The 18099-nt window shown below is 37.7% G+C and overlaps 3 non-coding genes and 68 pseudogenes across 3 annotated transcripts; all 71 read left to right on the top strand.

Annotated features, from left to right (window-relative positions):
• The first annotated feature begins 89 nt into the window (after positions 1 to 89).
• LOC148469948 (5S ribosomal RNA) lies at positions 90 to 208 on the top strand (annotated as a pseudogene).
• Positions 209 to 323: 115 nt separating this feature from the next.
• Positions 324 to 442, top strand: LOC148469947 (5S ribosomal RNA; annotated as a pseudogene).
• Positions 443 to 558: 116 nt separating this feature from the next.
• Positions 559 to 677, top strand: LOC148469946 (5S ribosomal RNA; annotated as a pseudogene).
• Positions 678 to 792: 115 nt separating this feature from the next.
• LOC148469945 (5S ribosomal RNA) lies at positions 793 to 911 on the top strand (annotated as a pseudogene).
• A 116-nt stretch (positions 912 to 1027) lies between these two features.
• On the top strand, positions 1028 to 1146 carry LOC148469944 (5S ribosomal RNA; annotated as a pseudogene).
• Positions 1147 to 1263: 117 nt separating this feature from the next.
• Positions 1264 to 1382, top strand: LOC148469943 (5S ribosomal RNA; annotated as a pseudogene).
• A 116-nt stretch (positions 1383 to 1498) lies between these two features.
• Positions 1499 to 1617, top strand: LOC148469942 (5S ribosomal RNA; annotated as a pseudogene).
• Positions 1618 to 1733: 116 nt separating this feature from the next.
• On the top strand, positions 1734 to 1852 carry LOC148469941 (5S ribosomal RNA; annotated as a pseudogene).
• Positions 1853 to 1967: 115 nt separating this feature from the next.
• On the top strand, positions 1968 to 2087 carry LOC148469940 (5S ribosomal RNA; annotated as a pseudogene).
• A 116-nt stretch (positions 2088 to 2203) lies between these two features.
• Positions 2204 to 2322, top strand: LOC148469939 (5S ribosomal RNA; annotated as a pseudogene).
• Positions 2323 to 2438: 116 nt separating this feature from the next.
• Positions 2439 to 2557, top strand: LOC148469938 (5S ribosomal RNA; annotated as a pseudogene).
• Positions 2558 to 2673: 116 nt separating this feature from the next.
• On the top strand, positions 2674 to 2792 carry LOC148469937 (5S ribosomal RNA; annotated as a pseudogene).
• Positions 2793 to 2908: 116 nt separating this feature from the next.
• Positions 2909 to 3027, top strand: LOC148469936 (5S ribosomal RNA; annotated as a pseudogene).
• A 115-nt stretch (positions 3028 to 3142) lies between these two features.
• LOC148469935 (5S ribosomal RNA) lies at positions 3143 to 3261 on the top strand (annotated as a pseudogene).
• Positions 3262 to 3377: 116 nt separating this feature from the next.
• On the top strand, positions 3378 to 3496 carry LOC148469934 (5S ribosomal RNA; annotated as a pseudogene).
• Positions 3497 to 3611: 115 nt separating this feature from the next.
• Positions 3612 to 3730, top strand: LOC148469933 (5S ribosomal RNA; annotated as a pseudogene).
• Positions 3731 to 3846: 116 nt separating this feature from the next.
• On the top strand, positions 3847 to 3965 carry LOC148469932 (5S ribosomal RNA; annotated as a pseudogene).
• A 116-nt stretch (positions 3966 to 4081) lies between these two features.
• LOC148469931 (5S ribosomal RNA) lies at positions 4082 to 4200 on the top strand (annotated as a pseudogene).
• Positions 4201 to 4316: 116 nt separating this feature from the next.
• LOC148469930 (5S ribosomal RNA) lies at positions 4317 to 4435 on the top strand (annotated as a pseudogene).
• A 116-nt stretch (positions 4436 to 4551) lies between these two features.
• On the top strand, positions 4552 to 4670 carry LOC148469929 (5S ribosomal RNA; annotated as a pseudogene).
• A 115-nt stretch (positions 4671 to 4785) lies between these two features.
• Positions 4786 to 4904, top strand: LOC148469928 (5S ribosomal RNA; annotated as a pseudogene).
• Positions 4905 to 5254: 350 nt separating this feature from the next.
• LOC148469927 (5S ribosomal RNA) lies at positions 5255 to 5373 on the top strand (annotated as a pseudogene).
• Positions 5374 to 5489: 116 nt separating this feature from the next.
• Positions 5490 to 5608, top strand: LOC148469926 (5S ribosomal RNA; annotated as a pseudogene).
• A 115-nt stretch (positions 5609 to 5723) lies between these two features.
• Positions 5724 to 5842, top strand: LOC148469925 (5S ribosomal RNA; annotated as a pseudogene).
• Positions 5843 to 5958: 116 nt separating this feature from the next.
• On the top strand, positions 5959 to 6077 carry LOC148469924 (5S ribosomal RNA; annotated as a pseudogene).
• Positions 6078 to 6193: 116 nt separating this feature from the next.
• On the top strand, positions 6194 to 6312 carry LOC148469923 (5S ribosomal RNA; annotated as a pseudogene).
• A 116-nt stretch (positions 6313 to 6428) lies between these two features.
• On the top strand, positions 6429 to 6547 carry LOC148469922 (5S ribosomal RNA; annotated as a pseudogene).
• Positions 6548 to 6663: 116 nt separating this feature from the next.
• On the top strand, positions 6664 to 6782 carry LOC148469921 (5S ribosomal RNA; annotated as a pseudogene).
• A 115-nt stretch (positions 6783 to 6897) lies between these two features.
• LOC148469920 (5S ribosomal RNA) lies at positions 6898 to 7016 on the top strand (annotated as a pseudogene).
• Positions 7017 to 7132: 116 nt separating this feature from the next.
• LOC148469919 (5S ribosomal RNA) lies at positions 7133 to 7251 on the top strand (annotated as a pseudogene).
• A 116-nt stretch (positions 7252 to 7367) lies between these two features.
• LOC148469918 (5S ribosomal RNA) lies at positions 7368 to 7486 on the top strand. The gene has a single exon (XR_015874546.1). It is a non-coding gene; the product is annotated as a 5S ribosomal RNA (ribosomal RNA).
• Positions 7487 to 7601: 115 nt separating this feature from the next.
• On the top strand, positions 7602 to 7720 carry LOC148469917 (5S ribosomal RNA; annotated as a pseudogene).
• A 351-nt stretch (positions 7721 to 8071) lies between these two features.
• Positions 8072 to 8190, top strand: LOC148469916 (5S ribosomal RNA; annotated as a pseudogene).
• Positions 8191 to 8306: 116 nt separating this feature from the next.
• Positions 8307 to 8425, top strand: LOC148469915 (5S ribosomal RNA; annotated as a pseudogene).
• A 115-nt stretch (positions 8426 to 8540) lies between these two features.
• Positions 8541 to 8659, top strand: LOC148469914 (5S ribosomal RNA; annotated as a pseudogene).
• Positions 8660 to 9009: 350 nt separating this feature from the next.
• On the top strand, positions 9010 to 9128 carry LOC148469913 (5S ribosomal RNA; annotated as a pseudogene).
• A 116-nt stretch (positions 9129 to 9244) lies between these two features.
• Positions 9245 to 9363, top strand: LOC148469912 (5S ribosomal RNA; annotated as a pseudogene).
• Positions 9364 to 9478: 115 nt separating this feature from the next.
• Positions 9479 to 9597, top strand: LOC148469911 (5S ribosomal RNA; annotated as a pseudogene).
• A 116-nt stretch (positions 9598 to 9713) lies between these two features.
• On the top strand, positions 9714 to 9832 carry LOC148469910 (5S ribosomal RNA; annotated as a pseudogene).
• Positions 9833 to 9948: 116 nt separating this feature from the next.
• On the top strand, positions 9949 to 10067 carry LOC148469909 (5S ribosomal RNA; annotated as a pseudogene).
• Positions 10068 to 10183: 116 nt separating this feature from the next.
• LOC148469908 (5S ribosomal RNA) lies at positions 10184 to 10302 on the top strand (annotated as a pseudogene).
• Positions 10303 to 10418: 116 nt separating this feature from the next.
• LOC148469907 (5S ribosomal RNA) lies at positions 10419 to 10537 on the top strand (annotated as a pseudogene).
• A 115-nt stretch (positions 10538 to 10652) lies between these two features.
• On the top strand, positions 10653 to 10771 carry LOC148469906 (5S ribosomal RNA; annotated as a pseudogene).
• Positions 10772 to 10887: 116 nt separating this feature from the next.
• On the top strand, positions 10888 to 11006 carry LOC148469905 (5S ribosomal RNA; annotated as a pseudogene).
• A 116-nt stretch (positions 11007 to 11122) lies between these two features.
• Positions 11123 to 11241, top strand: LOC148469904 (5S ribosomal RNA). The gene has a single exon (XR_015874545.1). It is a non-coding gene; the product is annotated as a 5S ribosomal RNA (ribosomal RNA).
• A 115-nt stretch (positions 11242 to 11356) lies between these two features.
• LOC148469903 (5S ribosomal RNA) lies at positions 11357 to 11475 on the top strand (annotated as a pseudogene).
• A 350-nt stretch (positions 11476 to 11825) lies between these two features.
• Positions 11826 to 11944, top strand: LOC148469902 (5S ribosomal RNA; annotated as a pseudogene).
• A 116-nt stretch (positions 11945 to 12060) lies between these two features.
• On the top strand, positions 12061 to 12179 carry LOC148469901 (5S ribosomal RNA; annotated as a pseudogene).
• A 116-nt stretch (positions 12180 to 12295) lies between these two features.
• Positions 12296 to 12414, top strand: LOC148469900 (5S ribosomal RNA; annotated as a pseudogene).
• A 116-nt stretch (positions 12415 to 12530) lies between these two features.
• Positions 12531 to 12649, top strand: LOC148469899 (5S ribosomal RNA; annotated as a pseudogene).
• A 116-nt stretch (positions 12650 to 12765) lies between these two features.
• Positions 12766 to 12884, top strand: LOC148469898 (5S ribosomal RNA; annotated as a pseudogene).
• Positions 12885 to 12999: 115 nt separating this feature from the next.
• Positions 13000 to 13118, top strand: LOC148469897 (5S ribosomal RNA; annotated as a pseudogene).
• A 116-nt stretch (positions 13119 to 13234) lies between these two features.
• On the top strand, positions 13235 to 13353 carry LOC148469896 (5S ribosomal RNA; annotated as a pseudogene).
• A 116-nt stretch (positions 13354 to 13469) lies between these two features.
• On the top strand, positions 13470 to 13588 carry LOC148469895 (5S ribosomal RNA; annotated as a pseudogene).
• A 116-nt stretch (positions 13589 to 13704) lies between these two features.
• LOC148469894 (5S ribosomal RNA) lies at positions 13705 to 13823 on the top strand (annotated as a pseudogene).
• A 116-nt stretch (positions 13824 to 13939) lies between these two features.
• LOC148469893 (5S ribosomal RNA) lies at positions 13940 to 14058 on the top strand (annotated as a pseudogene).
• A 115-nt stretch (positions 14059 to 14173) lies between these two features.
• On the top strand, positions 14174 to 14292 carry LOC148469892 (5S ribosomal RNA; annotated as a pseudogene).
• A 116-nt stretch (positions 14293 to 14408) lies between these two features.
• LOC148469891 (5S ribosomal RNA) lies at positions 14409 to 14527 on the top strand (annotated as a pseudogene).
• Positions 14528 to 14643: 116 nt separating this feature from the next.
• Positions 14644 to 14762, top strand: LOC148469890 (5S ribosomal RNA). The gene has a single exon (XR_015874544.1). It is a non-coding gene; the product is annotated as a 5S ribosomal RNA (ribosomal RNA).
• Positions 14763 to 14877: 115 nt separating this feature from the next.
• LOC148469889 (5S ribosomal RNA) lies at positions 14878 to 14996 on the top strand (annotated as a pseudogene).
• A 350-nt stretch (positions 14997 to 15346) lies between these two features.
• LOC148469888 (5S ribosomal RNA) lies at positions 15347 to 15465 on the top strand (annotated as a pseudogene).
• Positions 15466 to 15581: 116 nt separating this feature from the next.
• Positions 15582 to 15700, top strand: LOC148469887 (5S ribosomal RNA; annotated as a pseudogene).
• Positions 15701 to 15816: 116 nt separating this feature from the next.
• LOC148469886 (5S ribosomal RNA) lies at positions 15817 to 15935 on the top strand (annotated as a pseudogene).
• Positions 15936 to 16051: 116 nt separating this feature from the next.
• LOC148469885 (5S ribosomal RNA) lies at positions 16052 to 16170 on the top strand (annotated as a pseudogene).
• A 116-nt stretch (positions 16171 to 16286) lies between these two features.
• Positions 16287 to 16405, top strand: LOC148469884 (5S ribosomal RNA; annotated as a pseudogene).
• Positions 16406 to 16521: 116 nt separating this feature from the next.
• LOC148469883 (5S ribosomal RNA) lies at positions 16522 to 16640 on the top strand (annotated as a pseudogene).
• A 115-nt stretch (positions 16641 to 16755) lies between these two features.
• LOC148469882 (5S ribosomal RNA) lies at positions 16756 to 16874 on the top strand (annotated as a pseudogene).
• A 350-nt stretch (positions 16875 to 17224) lies between these two features.
• LOC148469881 (5S ribosomal RNA) lies at positions 17225 to 17343 on the top strand (annotated as a pseudogene).
• A 116-nt stretch (positions 17344 to 17459) lies between these two features.
• LOC148469880 (5S ribosomal RNA) lies at positions 17460 to 17578 on the top strand (annotated as a pseudogene).
• Positions 17579 to 17694: 116 nt separating this feature from the next.
• Positions 17695 to 17813, top strand: LOC148469879 (5S ribosomal RNA; annotated as a pseudogene).
• Positions 17814 to 17929: 116 nt separating this feature from the next.
• On the top strand, positions 17930 to 18048 carry LOC148469878 (5S ribosomal RNA; annotated as a pseudogene).
• Positions 18049 to 18099: the final 51 nt, after the last annotated feature.

Genomic DNA, 18099 nt, shown 5'->3' with positions numbered 1-18099 from the left:
TATTACATTTTACATTTCATTTTTTCAACTTATCAATGAATTTACTTGAGTTAAGAAGTAAAAGAGGTCTAAAGTAAACGCTTTTGAGCACATACAGCCAAACCACACTGGACATGCCCAATCTCATCTGATCTTGGAAACTATGCAGTGTTGGGCCTGGTTAGTACTTGGATGGGAGACCACCTGGGAATACCAGGAGCTGTAGGTAATTTTATACTGCCATAACATTCTTTTCTATTACATTTTACATTTCACTTTTCAACTAATCATTGAATTTACTTGAGTTAAGAAGTAAAAGAGGTCTAAAGTTAATGTTTTTGAGCACCTACAGCCAAACCACACTGGACATGCCCACTCTCGTCTGAACTTGGAAACTATGCATTGTTGGGTCTGGTTAGTACTTGGATGGGAGACCACCTGGGAATACCAGGTGCTGTAGGTAATTTTATGCAGCCATAACATTCTTTTCTATTACATTTTAGATTTAATTTTTTCAACTTATCAATGAATTTACTTGAGTTAAGAAGTAATAGAGGTCTAAAGTTAATGTTTTTGAGCACCTACAGCCAAACCACACTGGACATGCCCAATCTCATCTGATCTTGGAATCTATGCAGTGTTGGGCCTGGTTAGTACTTGGATGGGAGACCACCTGGAAATACCAGGTGCTGTAGGCAATTTTATGCAGCCATAACTTTCTTTTCTATTACATTTTACATTTAATTTTTTCAACTTATCAATGAATTTACTTGAGTTAAGAAGTAATAGAGGTCTAATGTTAATGCTTTTAGCACCTACAGCCAAACCACACTGGACATGCCCAATCTCGTCTGATATTGGAAGCTATGCAGTGTTGGGCCTGGTTAATACTTGGATGGGAGACCACCTGGGAATACCGGGTGCTGTAGGTAGTTTTATATAGCCATAAAATTCTTTTCTATTACATTTTACATTACATTTTTTCAACTTAGCAATGAATTTACTTGATTTAAGAAGTAAAAGAGGTCTAAAGTTAATATTTTTCAGCACCTATAGCCAAACCACACTGGACATGGCCAATGTCGTCTGATCTTGGAAGCTATGCAGTGTTGGGCATGGTTAGTACTTAGATGGGAAACTACCTGGGAATACCAGGTGCTGTAGGTAATTTTATACTGCCATAACATTCTTTTCTATTACATTTTACATATCATTTTTCAACTAATCATTGAATTTACTTGAGTTAAGAAGAAAAAAAGAGGTCTAAAGTTAAGGTTTGTGAGCACTTACAGTCAAACCACAGAGGACATGCCCAATCTTGTCTGATCTTGGAAGCTATGCAGTGCTGGGCCTGGTTAGTACTTGGATGGGAGACCACCTGGGAATACCAGGTGCTGTAGGTAATTTTATACTGCCATAACATTCTTTTCTATTACATTTTACATTTAAATTTTTCAACTTATCAATGAATTTACTTGAGTTAAGAAGTAATAGAGGTCTAAATTTAATGCTTTTGAGCACCTACAGCCAAACCACAGTGGACATGCCCAATCTCGTCTGATCTTGTAAGCTAAGCAGTGTTGGGCCTGGTTTGTACTTGGATGGGAGACCACCTGGGAATACCAGGTGCTGTAGGTAATTTTATACAGCCAAAACATTCTTTTCTATTACATTTTACATTTATTTTTTTCAACTTATCAATGAATTTACTTGAGTTAAGATGTAAAAGAGGTCTAAAGTTAATGTTTTTGAGCACCTACAGCCAAACCACGCTGGACTTGCCCAATCTCATCTGATCTTGGAAACTATGCAGTGTTTTGCCTGGTTAGTACTTGGATGGGAGACCACCTGGGAATACCAGGAGCTGTAGGTTATTTTATACTGCCATAACATTCTTTTCTATTATATTTTACATTTCATTTTTCAACTAATCATTGAATTTACTTGAGTTAAGAAGTAAAAGAGGCCTAAAGTTAATGTTTTTGAGCACCTACAGCCAAACCACACTGGACATGTCCAATCTCGTTTGATCTTGGAAGCTATGCAGTGTTGGGCCTGGTTAGTACTTGAATGGGAGACCACCTAGAAAATCCCTGGTGCTGTAGGTCATTTTATACTGCCATAACAGTTTTTTCTATTACATTTTACATTTAATTGTTTCAACTTATCAATGAATTTACTTGAGTTAAGAAGTAAAAGAGGTCTAAAGTTAACGCTTTTGAGCACATACAGCCAAACCACACTGGACAAGCCCAATCTCGTCTGATCTTGGAAGCTATGCAGTGTTGGGCCTGGTTAGTATTTGGACGGGAGACCACCTGGGAATACCAGGTGCTGTAGGTAATTTTATATTGCCATAACATTCTTTTCTATTACATTTTACATTACATTGTTTCAACTTATCAATTAATTTTCTTGAGTTAAGAAGTAAAAGAGGTCTAAAGTTAAGGTTTGTGAGCACCTACAGTCAAACAACAGAGGACATGCCCAATCTCGTCTGATCTTGGAAGCTATGCAGTGCTGGGCCTGGTTAGTACTTGGATGGGAGACCACCTGGGAATACCAGGTGCAATAGGTAATTTTATACTGCCATAACATTCTTTTCTATTACATTTTACATTAAATTTTTTCAACTTATCAATGAATTTACTTGAGTTAAGAAGTAAAAGAGGTCTAAAGTTAATGTTTTTGAGCACCTACAGCCAAACCACACTGGACATGCCCACTCTCGTCTAAACTTGGAAGCTATGCAGTGTTGGGTCTGGTTAGTACTTGGATGGGAGACCACCTGGGAATACCAGGTGCTGTAGGTAATTTTATACTGCCATAACATTCTTTTCTATTACATTTTAGATTTAATTTTTTCAACTTATCAATGAATTTACTTGAGTTAAGAAGTAATAGAGGTCTAAAGTTAATGTATTTGAGCACCTACAGCCAAACCACACTGGACATGCCCAATCTCGTCTGATCTTGGAAGCTATGCAGTGTTGGACCTGGTTAGTACTTGGATGGGAGACCACCTGGGAATACCAGGTGCTGAAGGTAATTTTATGCAGCCATAGCATTCTTTTCTATTACATTTTACATTTAATTTTTTCAACTTATCAATGATTTTACTTGAGTTAAGAAGTAATAGAGGTCTAATGTTAATGCTTTTAGCCCCTACAGCCAAACCACACTGGACATGCCCAATCTCGTCTGATCTTGTAAGCTAAGCAGTGTTGGGCCTGGTTTGTACTTGGATGGGAGACCACCTGGGAATACCAGGTGCTGTAGGTAATTTTATACAGCCAAAACATTCTTTTCTATTACATTTTACATTTAATTTTTTCAACTTATCAATGAATTTACTTGAGTTAAGATGTAAAAGAGGTCTAAAGTTAATGTTTTTGAGCACCTACAGCCAAACCACGCTGGACTTGCCCAATCTCATCTGATCTTGGAAACTATGCAGTGTTTTGCCTGGTTAGTACTTGGATGGGAGACCACCTGGGAATACCAGGAGCTGTAGGTTATTTTATACTGCCATAACATTCTTTTCTATTATATTTTACATTTCATTTTTCAACTAATCATTGAATTTACTTGAGTTAAGAAGTAAAAGAGGTCTAAAGTTAATGTTTTTGAGCACCTACAGCCAAACCACACTGGACATGCCCAATTTCGTCTGAAATTGGAAGCTATGCAGTGTTGGGCCTGGTTAGTACTTGGATGGGAGACCACTTGGGAACACCAGGTGCTGTAGGTAATTTTATACTGCCATAACATTCTTTTCTATTACATTTTGCATTTAATTTTTTCAACTTATCAATGAATTTACTTGAGTTAAGAAGTAAAAGAGGTCTAAAGTTAATGTTTTTGAGCACATACAGCCAAACCACACTGGACATGCCCAATCTTGTTTGATCTTGGAAGCTATGCAGTGTTGGGCCTGGTTAGTACTTGGATGGGAGACCGCCTAGGAATCCCTGGTGCTGTAGGTCAATTTATACTGCCATAACATTCTTTTCTATTACATTTTACATTTAATTTTTTCAACTTATCAATGAATTTACTTGAGTTAAGAAGTAAAAGAGGTCTAAAGTTAACGCTTTTGAGCACATACAGCCAAACCACACTAGACAAGCCCTATCTCGTCTGATCTTGGAAGCTATGCAGTGTTGGGCCTGGTTAGTATTTGGACGGGAGACCACCTGGAAATACCAGGTGCTGTAGGTAATTTTATATTGCCATAACATTCTTTTCTATTACATTTTACATTACATTGTTTCAACTTATCAATTAATTTTCTTGAGTTAAGAAGTAAAAGAGGTCTAAAGTTAAGGTTTGTGAGCACCTACAGTCAAACCACAGAGGACATGCCCAATCTTGTCTGATCTTGGAAGCTATGCAGTGCTGGGCCTGGTTAGTACTTGGATGGGAGACCACCTGGGAATACCAGGTGCAATAGGTAATTTTATACTGCCATAACATTCTTTTCTATTACATTTTACATTACATTTTTTCAACTTATCAATGAATTTACCTGAGTTAAGAAGTAAAAGAGGTCTAAAGTTAATGTTTTTGAGCACCTACAGCCAAACCACAGTGGACATGCCCACTCTCATCTGAACTTGGAAGCTATGCAGTGTTGGGTCTGGTTAGTACTTGGATGGGAGACCACCTGGGAATACCAGGTGCTGTAGGTAATTTTATACTGCCATAACATTCTTTTCTATTACATTTTAGATTTAATTTTTTCAACTTATCAATGAATTTACTTGAGTTAAGAAGTAATAGAGGTCTAATGTTAATGCTTTTAGCACCTACAGCCAAACCACACTGGACATGCCCAATCTCGTCTGATCTTGGAAGCTATGCAGTGTTGGGCCTGGTTAATACTTGGATGGGAGACCACCTGGGAATACCAGGTGCTGTAGGTAATTTTATATAGCCATAACATTCTTTTCTATTACATTTTACATTACATTTTTTCAACTTAGCAATGAATTTACTTGATTTAAGAAGTAAAAGAGGTCTAAAGTTAATGTTTTTCAGCACCTATAGCCAAACCACACTGGACATGGCCAATGTCGACTGATCTTGGAAGCTATGCAGTGTTGGGCATGGTTAGTACTTGGATGGGAACCCACCTGGGAATACCAGGTGCTGTAGGTAATTTTATACTGCCATAACATTCTTTTCTATTACATTTTACATTTCATTTTTCAACTAATCATTGAATTTACTTGAGTTAAGAAGTAAAAGAGGTCTAAAGTTAAGGTTTGTGAGCACCTACAGTCAAACCACAGAGGACATGCCCAATCTTGTCTGATCTTGGAAGCTATGCAGAGCTGGGCCTGGTTAGTACTTGGATGGGAGACCACCTGGGAATAACAGGTGCTGTAGGTAGTTTTATACTCCCTTAACATTCTTTTCTATTACATTTTACATTTAATTTTTTCAACTTATCAATAAATTTACTTGAGTTAAGATGTAAAAGAGGTCTAAAGTTTATGTTTTTGAGCACCTACAGCCAAACCACGCTGGACTTGCCCAATCTCATCTGATCTTGGAAACTATGCAGTGTTTGGCCTGGTTAGTACTTGGATGGGAGACCACCTGGGAATACCAGGAGCTGTAGGTAATTTTATACTGCCATAACATTCTTTTCTATTATATTTTACATTTCATTTTTCAACTAATCATTGAATTTACTTGAGTTAAGAAGTAAAAGAGGTCTAAAGTTAATGTTTTTGAGCACCTACAGCCAAACCACACTGGACATGCCCAATCTCGTCTGATCTTGGAAGCTATGCAGTGTTGGGCCTGGTTAGTACTTGGATAGGAGACCACCTAGGAATCCCTGGTGCTGTAGGTCATTTTATACTGCCATAACAGTCTTTTCTATTACATTTTACTTTTAATTTTTTCAACTTATCAATCAATTTACTTGAGTTTAGAAGTAAAAGTTGTCTAAAGTTAACGCTTTTGAGCACATACAGCCAAACCACACTGGACATGCCCAATCTCGTCTGATCTTGGAAGCTATGCAGTGTTGGGCCTGGTTAGTATTTGGACGGGAGACCACCTGGGAATACCAGGTGCTGTAGGTAATTTTATATTGCCATAACATTCTTTTCTATTACATTTTACATTACATTTTTTCAACTTATCAATTAATTTACTTGAGTTAAGAAGTAAAAGAGGTCTAAAGTTAAGGTTTGTGAGCACCTACAGTCAAACCACAGAGGACATGCCCAATCTCGTCTGATCTTGGAAGCTATGCAGTGCTGGGCCTGGTTAGTACTTGGATGGGAGACCACCTGGGAATACCAGGTGCAATAGGTAATTTTATACTGCCATAACATTCTTTTCTATTACATTTTACATTTAATTTTTTCAACTTATCATTGAATTTACTTGAGTTAAGAAGTAATAGAGGTCTAAATTTAATGCTTGTGAGCACCTACAGCCAAACCACACTGGACATGCCCAATCTCGTCTGATCTTGTAAGCTATGCAGTGTTGGGCCTGGTTTGTACTTGGATGGGAGACCACCTGGGAATACCAGGTGCTGTAGGTAATTTTATACAGCCAAAACAGTCTTTTATATTACATTTTACATTTAATTTTTTCAACTTATCAATGAATTTACTTGAGTTAAGAAGTAATAGAGGTCTAAAGTTAATGTTTTTGAGCACCTACAGCCAAACCACGCTGGACATGCCCAATCTCATCTGATCTTGGAAACTATGCAGTGTTGGGCCTGGTTAGTACTTGGATGGGAGACCACCTGGGAATACCAGGAGCTGTAGGTAATTTTATACTGCCATAACATTCTTTTCTTTTACATTTTACATTTCATTTTTAAAATAATCATTGAATTTACTTGAGTTAAGAAGTAAAAGAGGTCTAAAGTTAATGTTTTTGAGCACCTACAGCCAAACCACACTGGACATGCCCACTCTCGTCTGAACTTGGAAGCTATGCAGTGTTGGGTCTGGTTCGTACTTAGATGGGAGACCACCTGGGAATACCAGGTGCTGTAGGTAATTTTATACTGCCATAACATTCTTTTCTATTACATTTTAGATTTAATTTTTTCAACTTATCAATGAATTTACTTGAGTTAAGAAGTAATAGAGGTCTAAAGTTAATGTTTTTGAGCACCTGCAGCCAAACCACACTGGACATGCCCAATCTCGTCTGATCTTGGAAGCTATGCAGTGTTGGGCCTGGTTAGTACTTGGATGGGAGACCACCTGGAAATACCAGGTGCTGTAGGTAATTTTATATAGCCATAACATTCTTTTCTATTACATTTTAAATTAAATTTTTTCAACTTATCAATGAATTTACTTCAGTTAAGAAGTAATAGAGGTCTAAAGTTAATGTTTTTGAGCACCTACAGCCAAACCACACTGGATATGCCCAATCTCGTCTGATCTTGGAAGCTATGCAGTGTTGGGCCTGGTTAGTACTTGGATGGGAGACCACCTGGGAATACCAGGTGCTGTAGGTAATTTTATGCAGCCATAACATTCTTTTCTATTACAATTTACATTTAATTTTTTCAACTTATCAATGAATTTACTTGAGTTAAGAAGTAATAGAGGTCTAATGTTAAGGCTTTTAGCACCTACAGCCAAACCACACTGGACATGCCCAATCTCGTCTGATCTTGGAAGCTATGCAGTGTTGGGCCTGGTTAATACTTGGATGGGAGACCACCTGGGAATACCAGGTGCTGTAGGTAATTTTGTATAGCCATAAAATTCTTTTCTATTACATTTTACATTACATTTTTTCAACTTAGCAATGAATTTACTTGAGTTAAGAAGTAAAAGAGGTCTAAAGTTAATATCTTTCAGCACCTATATCCAAACCACACTGGACATGGCCAATTTCGTCTGATCTTGGAAGCTATGCAGTGTTGGGCATGGTTAGTACTTGGATGGGAACCCACCTGGGAATACCAGGTGCTGTTGGTAATTTTATATTGCCATAACATTCTTTTCTATTACATTTTACATTACATTGTTTCAACTTATCAATTAATTTTCTTGAGTTAAGAAGTAAAAGAGGTCTAAAGTTAAGGTTTGTGAGCACCTACAGTCAAACCACAGAGGACATGCCCAATCTCGTCTGATCTTGGAAGCTATGCAGTGCTGGGCCTGGTTAGTACTTGGATGGGAGACCACCTGGGAATACCAGGTGCAATAGGTAATTTTATACTGCCATAACATTCTTTTCTATTACATTTTACATTACATTTTTTCAACTTATCAATGAATTTACCTGAGTTAAGAAGTAAAAGAGGTCTAAAGTTAATGTTTTTGAGCACCTACAGCCAAACCACACTGGACATGCCCACTCTCATCTGAACTTGGAAGCTATGCAGTGTTGGGTCTGGCTAGTACTTGGATGGGAGACCACCTGGGAATACCAGGTGCTGTAGGTAATTTTATACTGCCATAACATTCTTTTCTATTACATTTTAGATTTAATTTTTTCAACTTATCAATGAATTTACTTGAGTTAAGAAGTAATAGAGGTCTAATGTTAATGCTTTTAGCACCTACAGCCAAACCACACTGGACATGCCCAATCTCGTCTGATCTTGGAAGCTATGCAGTGTTGGGCCTGGTTAATACTTGGATGGGAGACCACCTGGGAATACCAGGTGCTGTAGGTAATTTTATATAGCCATAACATTCTTTTCTATTACATTTTACATTACATTTGTTCAACTTAGCAATGAATTTACTTGATTTAAGAAGTAAAAGAGGTCTAAAGTTAATGTTTTTCAGCACCTATAGCCAAACCACACTGGACATGGCCAATGTCGACTGATCTTGGAAGCTATGCAGTGTTGGGCATGGTTAGTACTTGGATGGGAACCCACCTGGGAATACCAGGTGCTGTAGGTAATTTTATACTGCCATAACATTCTTTTCTATTACATTTTACATTTCATTTTTCAACTAATCATTGAATTTACTTGAGTTAAGAAGTAAAAGAGGTCTAAAGTTAAGGTTTGTGAGCACCTACAGTCAAACCACAGAGGACATGCCCAATCTTGTCTGATCTTGGAAGCTATGCAGAGCTGGGCCTGGTTAGTACTTGGATGGGAGACCACCTGGGAATAACAGGTGCTGTAGGTAGTTTTATACTGCCATAACATTCTTTTCTATTACATTTTACATTTAATTTTTTCAACTTATCAATGAATTTACTTGAGTTAAGATGTAAAAGAGGTCTAAAGTTTATGTTTTTGAGCACCTACAGCCAAACCACGCTGGACTTGCCCAATCTCATCTGATCTTGGAAACTATGCAGTGTTTGGCCTGGTTAGTACTTGGATGGGAGACCACCTGGGAATACCAGGAGCTGTAGGTAATTTTATACTGCCATAACATTCTTTTCTATTATATTTTACATTTCATTTTTCAACTAATCATTGAATTTACTTGAGTTAAGAAGTAAAAGAGGTCTAAAGTTAATGTTTTTGAGCACCTACAGCCAAACCACACTGGACATGCCCAATCTCGTCTGATCTTGGAAGCTATGCAGTGTTGGGCCTGGTTAGTACTTGGATGGGAGACCACCTAGGAATCCCTGGTGCTGTAGGTCATTTTATACTGCCATAACAGTCTTTTCTATTACATTTTACTTTTAATTTTTTCAACTTATCAATCAATTTACTTGAGTTTAGAAGTAAAAGTTGTCTAAAGTTAACGCTTTTGAGCACATACAGCCAAACCACACTGGACATGCCCAATCTCGTCTGATCTTGGAAGCTATGCAGTGTTGGGCCTGGTTAGTATTTGGACGGGAGACCACCTGGGAATACCAGGTGCTGTAGGTAATTTTATATTGCCATAACATTCTTTTCTATTACATTTTACATTACATTTTTTCAACTTATCAATTAATTTACTTGAGTTAAGAAGTAAAAGAGGTCTAAAGTTAAGGTTTGTGAGCACCTACAGTCAAACCACAGAGGACATGCCCAATCTCGTCTGATCTTGGAAGCTATGCAGTGCTGGGCCTGGTTAGTACTTGGATGGGAGACCACCTGGGAATACCAGGTGCAATAGGTAATTTTATACTGCCATAACATTCTTTTCTATTACATTTTACATTTAATTTTTTCAACTTATCATTGAATTTACTTGAGTTAAGAAGTAATAGAGGTCTAAATTTAATGCTTGTGAGCACCTACAGCCAAACCACACTGGACATGCCCAATCTCGTCTGATCTTGTAAGCTATGCAGTGTTGGGCCTGGTTTGTACTTGGATGGGAGACCACCTGGGAATACCAGGTGCTGTAGGTAATTTTATACAGCCAAAACAGTCTTTTATATTACATTTTACATTTAATTTTTTCAACTTATCAATGAATTTACTTGAGTTAAGAAGTAATAGAGGTCTAAAGTTAATGTTTTTGAGCACCTACAGCCAAACCACGCTGGACATGCCCAATCTCATCTGATCTTGGAAACTATGCAGTGTTGGGCCTGGTTAGTACTTGGATGGGAGACCACCTGGGAATACCAGGAGCTGTAGGTAATTTTATACTGCCATAACATTCTTTTCTTTTACATTTTACATTTCATTTTTAAAATAATCATTGAATTTACTTGAGTTAAGAAGTAAAAGAGGTCTAAAGTTAATGTTTTTGAGCACCTACAGCCAAACCACACTGGACATGCCCACTCTCGTCTGAACTTGGAAGCTATGCAGTGTTGGGTCTGGTTCGTACTTAGATGGGAGACCACCTGGGAATACCAGGTGCTGTAGGTAATTTTATACTGCCATAACATTCTTTTCTATTACATTTTAGATTTAATTTTTTCAACTTATCAATGAATTTACTTGAGTTAAGAAGTAATAGAGGTCTAAAGTTAATGTTTTTGAGCACCTGCAGCCAAACCACACTGGACATGCCCAATCTCGTCTGATCTTGGAAGCTATGCAGTGTTGGGCCTGGTTAGTACTTGGATGGGAGACCACCTGGAAATACCAGGTGCTGTAGGTAATTTTATATAGCCATAACATTCTTTTCTATTACATTTTAAATTAAATTTTTTCAACTTATCAATGAATTTACTTCAGTTAAGAAGTAATAGAGGTCTAAAGTTAATGTTTTTGAGCACCTACAGCCAAACCACACTGGATATGCCCAATCTCGTCTGATCTTGGAAGCTATGCAGTGTTGGGCCTGGTTAGTACTTGGATGGGAGACCACCTGGGAATACCAGGTGCTGTAGGTAATTTTATGCAGCCATAACATTCTTTTCTATTACATTTTACATTTAATTTTTTCAACTTATCAATGAATTTACTTGAGTTAAGAAGTAATAGAGGTCTAATGTTAAGGCTTTTAGCACCTACAGCCAAACCACACTGGACATGCCCAATCTCGTCTGATCTTGGAAGCTATGCAGTGTTGGGCCTGGTTAATACTTGGATGGGAGACCACCTGGGAATACCAGGTGCTGTAGGTAATTTTGTATAGCCATAAAATTCTTTTCTATTACATTTTACATTACATTTTTTCAACTTAGCAATGAATTTACTTGAGTTAAGAAGTAAAAGAGGTCTAAAGTTAATATCTTTCAGCACCTATATCCAAACCACACTGGACATGGCCAATTTCGTCTGATCTTGGAAGCTATGCAGTGTTGGGCATGGTTAGTACTTGGATGGGAACCCACCTGGGAATACCAGGTGCTGTTGGTAATTTTATACTGCCATAACATTCTTTTCTATTACATTTTACATTTCATTTTTCAACTAATCATTGAATTTACTTGAGTTAAGAAGTAAAAGAGGTCTAAAGTTAAGGTTTGTGGGCACCTACAGTCAAACCACAGAGGACATGCCCAATCTTGTCTGATCTTGGAAGCTATGCAGTGTTGGGCCTGGTTAGTACTTGGATGGGAGACCACCTGGGAATGCCAGGTGCTGTAGGTAATTTTATACTGCCATAACATTCTTTTCTATTACATTTTACATTTAATTTTTTCAACTTATCAATGAATTTACTTGAGTTAAGAAGTAATAGAGGTCTAAATTTAATGCTTTTGAGCACCTACAGCCAAACCACACTGGACATGCCCAATCTCGTCTGATCTTGTATGCTATGCAGTGTTGGGCCTGGTTTGTACTTGGATGGGAGACCACCTGGGAATACCAGGTGCTGTAGGTAATTTTATACAGCCAAAACATTCTTTTCTATTACATTTTACATTAAATTTTTTCAACTTATCAATGAATTTACTTGAGTTAAGAAGTAAAAGAGGTCTAAAGTTAATATTATTGAGCACATGCAGCCAAACCACACTGGACATGCCCAATCTCGTCTGATCTTGGAAACTATGCAGTGTTGAGCCTGGTTAGTACTTGGGTGGGAGACCACCCAGGAATCCCAGGTGCTGTAGGTCATTTTATACTGCCATAACAGTTTTTTCTATTACATTTTACATTTAATTTTTTCAACTTATCAATGAATTTACTTGAGTTAAGAAGTAAAAGAGGTCTAAAGTTAATGTTTTTGAGCACCTACAGCCAAACCACACTGGACATGCCCACTCTCGTCTGAACTTGGAAGCTATGCAGTGTTGGGTCTGGTTCGTACTTAGATGGGAGACCACCTGGGAATACCAGGTGCTGTAGGTAATTTTATACTGCCATAACATTCTTTTCTATTACATTTTAGATTTAATTTTTTCAACTTATCAATGAATTTACTTGAGTTAAGAAGTAATAGAGGTCTAAAGTTAATGTTTTTGAGCACCTGCAGCCAAACCACACTGGACATGCCCAATCTCGTCTGATCTTGGAAGCTATGCAGTTTTGGGCCTGGTTAGTACTTGGATGGGAGACCACCTGGAAATACCAGGTGCTGTAGGTAATTTTATACTGCCATAACATTCTTTTCTATTATATTTTACATTTCATTTTTCAACTAATCATTGAATTTACTTGAGTTAAGAAGTAAAAGAGGTCTAAAGTTAATGTTTTTGAGCACATACAGCCAAACCACACTGGACATGCCCAATCTCGTCTGATCTTGGAAGCTATGCAGTGTTGGGCCTGGTTAGTACTTGGATGGGAGACCACCTGGGAATCCCTGGTGCTGTAGGTCATTTTATACTGCCATAACAGTCTTTTCTATTACATTTTACATTTAATTTTTTCAACTTATCAATGAATTTACTTGAGTTTAGAAGTAAAAGTTGTCTAAAGTTAACGCTTTTGAGCACATACAGCCAAACCACACTGGACATGCCCAATCTCGTCTGATCTTGGAAGCTATGCAGTGTTGGGCCTGGTTAGTATTTGGACGGGAGACCACCTGGGAATACCAGGTGCTGTAGGTAATTTTATACTGCCATAACATTCTTTTCTATTACATTTTACATTTAATTTTTTCAACTTATCAATGAATTTACTTGAGTTTAGAAGTAAAAGTTGTCTAAAGTTAAGGTTTGTGAGCACCTACAGTCAAACCACAGAGGACATGCGCAATCTCGTCTGATCTTGGAAGCTATGCAGTGCTGGGCCTGGTTAGTACTTGGATGGGAGACCACCTGGGAATACCAGGTGCAATAGGTAATTTTATACTGCCATAACATTCTTTTCTATTACATTTTACATTTAATTTTTTCAACTTATCATTGAATTTACTTGAGTTAAGAAGTAATAGAGGTCTAAATTTAATGCTTGTGAGCACCTACAGCCAAACCACACTGGACATGCCCAATCTCGTCTGATCTTGTAAGCTATGCAGTGTTGGGCCTGGTTTGTACTTGGATGGGAGACCACCTGGGAATACCAGGTGCTGTAGGTAATTTTATACAGCCAAAACAGTCTTTTATATTACATTTTACATTTAATTTTTTCAACTTATCAATGAATTTACTTGAGTTAAGAAGTAATAGAGGTCTAAAGTTAATGTTTTTGAGCACCTACAGCCAAACCACGCTGGACATGCCCAATCTCATCTGATCTTGGAAACTATGCAGTGTTGGGCCTGGTTAGTACTTGGATGGGAGACCACCTGGGAATACCAGGAGCTGTAGGTAATTTTATACTGCCATAACATTCTTTTCTATTACATTTTACATTTCATTTTTAAAATAATCATTGAATTTAATTGAGTTAAGAAGTAAAAGAGGTCTAAAGTTAATGGTTTTGAGCACCTACAGCCAAACCACACTGGACATGCCCACTCTCGTCTGAACTTGGAAGCTATGCAGTGTTGGGTCTGGTTCGTACTTAGATGGGAGACCACCTGGGAATACCAGGTGCTGTAGGTAATTTTATACTGCCATAACATTCTTTTCTATTACATTTTAGATTTAATTTTTTCAACTTATCAATGAATTTACTTGAGTTAAGAAGTAATAGAGGTCTAAAGTTAATGTTTTTGAGCACCTGCAGCCAAACCACACTGGACATGCCCAATCTCGTCTGATCTTGGAAGCTATGCAGTGTTGGGCCTGGTTAGTACTTGGATGGGAGACCACCTGGAAATACCAGGTGCTGTAGGTAATTTTATATAGCCATAACATTCTTTTCTATTACATTTTAAATTAAATTTTTTCAACTTATCAATGAATTTACTTGAGTTAAGATGTAATAGAGGTCTAAAGTTAATGTTTTTGAGCACCTACAGCCAAACCACACTGGATATGCCCAATCTCGTCTGATCTTGGAAGCTATGCAGTGTTGGGCCTGGTTAGTACTTGGATGGGAGACCACCTGGGAATACCAGGTGCTGTAGGTAATTTTATGCAGCCATAACATTCTTTTCTATTACATATTACATTTAATTTTTTCAACTTATCAATTAATTTACTTGAGTTAAGAAGTAATAAAGGTCTAATGTTAAGGCTTTTAGCACCTACAGCCAAACCACACTGGACATGCCCAATCTCGTCTGATCTTGGAAGCTATGCAGTGTTGGGCCTGGTTAATACTTGGATGGGAGACCACCTGGGAATACCAGGTGCTGTAGGTAATTTTATATAGCCATAAAATTCTTTTCTATTACATTTTACATTACATTTTTTCAACTTAGCAATGAATTTACTTGAGTTAAGAAGTAAAAAAGGTCTAAAGTTAATATCTTTCAGCACCTATAGATAAACCACACTGGACATGGCCAATTTCGTCTGATCTTGGAAGCTATGCAGTGTTGGGCATGGTTAGTACTTGGATGGGAACCCACCTGGGAATACCAGGTGCTGTTGGTAATTTTATACTGCCATAACATTCTTTTCTATTACATTTTACATTTCATTTTTCAACTAATCATTGAATTTACTTGAGTTAAGAAGTAAAAGAGGTCTAAAGTTAAGGTTTGTGGGCACCTACAGTCAAACCACAGAGGACATGCCCAATCTTGTCTGATCTTGGAAGCTATGCAGTGTTGGGCCTGGTTAGTACTTGGATGGGAGTCCACCTGGGAATGCCAGGTGCTGTAGGTAATTTTATACTGCCATAACATTCTTTTCTATTACATTTTACATTTAATTTTTTCAACTTATCATTGAATTTACTTGAGTTAAGAAGTAATAGAGGTCTAAATTTAATGCTTTTGAGCACCTACAGCCAAACCACACTGGACATGCCCAATCTCGTCTGATCTTGTATGCTATGCAGTGTTGGGCCTGGTTTGTACTTGGATGGGAGACCACCTGGGAATACCAGGTGCTGTAGGTAATTTTATACAGCCAAAACATTCTTTTCTATTACATTTTACATTACATTTTTTCAACTTATCAATGAATTTACTTGAGTTAAGAAGTAAAAGAGGTCTAAAGTTAATATTATTGAGCACATGCAGCCAAACCACACTGGACATGCCCAATCTCGTCTGATCTTGGAAACTATGCAGTGTTGAGCCTGGTTAGTACTTGGGTGGGAGACCACCCAGGAATCCCAGGTGCTGTAGGTCATTTTATACTGCCATAACAGTTTTTTCTATTACATTTTACATTTAATTTTTTCAACTTATCAATGAATTTACTTGAGTTAAGAAGTAAAAGAGGTCTAAAGTTAATGTTTTTGAGCACCTACAGCCAAACCACACTGGACATGCCCACTCTCGTCTGAACTTGGAAGCTATGCAGTGTTGGGTCTGGTTCGTACTTAGATGGGAGACCACCTGGGAATACCAGGTGCTGTAGGTAATTTTATACTGCCATAACATTCTTTTCTATTACATTTTAGATTTAATTTTTTCAACTTATCAATGAATTTACTTGAGTTAAGAAGTAATAGAGGTCTAAAGTTAATGTTGTTGAGCACCTGCAGCCAAACCACACTGGACATGCCCAATCGCGTCTGATCTTGGAAGCTAAGCAGTGTTGGCCCTGGTTAGTACTTGGATGGGAAACCACCTGGAAATACCAGGTGCTGTAGGTAATTTTATATAGCCATAACATTCTTTTCTATTACATTTTAAATTAAATTTTTTCAACTTATCAATGAATTTACTTGAGTTAAGAAGTAATAGAGGTCTAAAGTTAATGTTTTTAAGCACCTACAGCCAAACCACACTGGATATGCCCAATCTCGTCTGATCTTGGAAGCTATGCAGTGTTGGGCCTGGTTAGTACTTGGATGGGAGACCACCTGGGAATACCAGGTGCTGTAGTTAATTTTATGCAGCCATAACATTCTTTTCTATTACATTTTACATTTAATTTTTTCAACTTATCAATGAATTTACTTGAGTTAAGAAGTAATAGAGGTCTAATGTTAAGGCTTTTAGCACCTACAGCCAAACCACACTGGACATGCCCAATCTCATCTGATCTTGGAAGCTATGCAGTGTTGGGCCTGGTTAATACTTGGATGGGAGACAACCTGGGAATACCAGGTGCTGTAGGTAATTTTATATAGCCATAAAATTCTTTTCTATTACATTTTACATTACATTTTTTCAACTTAGCAATGAATTTACTTGAGTTAAGAAGTAAAAGAGGTCTAAAGTTAATATCTTTCAGCACCTATAGCCAAACCACACTGGACATGGCCAATTTCGTCTGATCTTGGAAGCTATGCAGTGTTGGGCATGGTAAGTACTTGGATGGGAACCCACCTGGGAATAGCAGGTGCTGTTGGTAATTTTATACTGCCATAACATTCTTTTCTATTACATTTTACATTTCATTTTTCAACTAATCATTGAATTTACTTGAGTTAAGAAGTAAAAGAGGTCTAAAGTTAAGGTTTGTGGGCACCTACAGTCAAACCACAGAGGACATGCCCAATCTTGTCTGATCTTGGAAGCTATGCAGTGTTGGGCCTGGTTAGTACTTGGATGGGAGACCACCTGGGAATGCCAGGTGCTGTAGGTAATTTTATACTGCCATAACATTCTTTTCTATTACATTTTACATTTAATTTTTTCAACTTATCAATGAATTTACTTGAGTTAAGAAGTAATAGAGGTCTAAATTTAATGCTTTTGAGCACCTACAGCCAAACCACACTGGACATGCCCAATCTCGTCTGATCTTGTATGCTATGCAGTGTTGGGCCTGGTTTGTACTTGGATGGGAGACCACCTGGGAATACCAGGTGCTGTAGGTAATTTTATACAGCCAAAACATTCTTTTCTATTACATTTTACATTACATTTTTTCAACTTATCAATGAATTTACTTGAGTTAAGAAGTAAAAGAGGTCTAAAGTTAATATTATTGAGCACATGCAGCCAAACCACACTGGACATGCCCAATCTCGTCTGATCTTGGAAACTATGCAGTGTTGAGCCTGGTTAGTACTTGGGTGGGAGACCACCCAGGAATCCCAGGTGCTGTAGGTCATTTTATACTGCCATAACAGTTTTTTCTATTACATTTTACATTTAATTTTTTCAACTTATCAATGAATTTACTTGAGTTAAGAAGTAAAAGAGGTCTAAAGTTAACGCTTTTGAGCACCTACAGCCAACCCACACTGGACATGCCCAATCTCGTCTGATCTTGGAAGCTATGCAGTGTTGGGTCTGGTTAGTATTTGGATGGGAGACCACCTGGGAATACCAGGTGCTGTAGGTAATTTTATATAGCCATAACATTCTTTTCTATTACATTTTACATTACATTTTT

Source organism: Taudactylus pleione, unplaced genomic scaffold (genome assembly GCF_031769625.1).
Source record: "Taudactylus pleione unplaced genomic scaffold, aTauple2 ptg000967l, whole genome shotgun sequence".
Lineage (NCBI taxonomy): Eukaryota > Metazoa > Chordata > Amphibia > Anura > Myobatrachidae > Taudactylus > Taudactylus pleione.
Note: the sequence above shows the minus strand (reverse complement) of the source record. Positions and strands in the feature narration are given on the sequence as shown.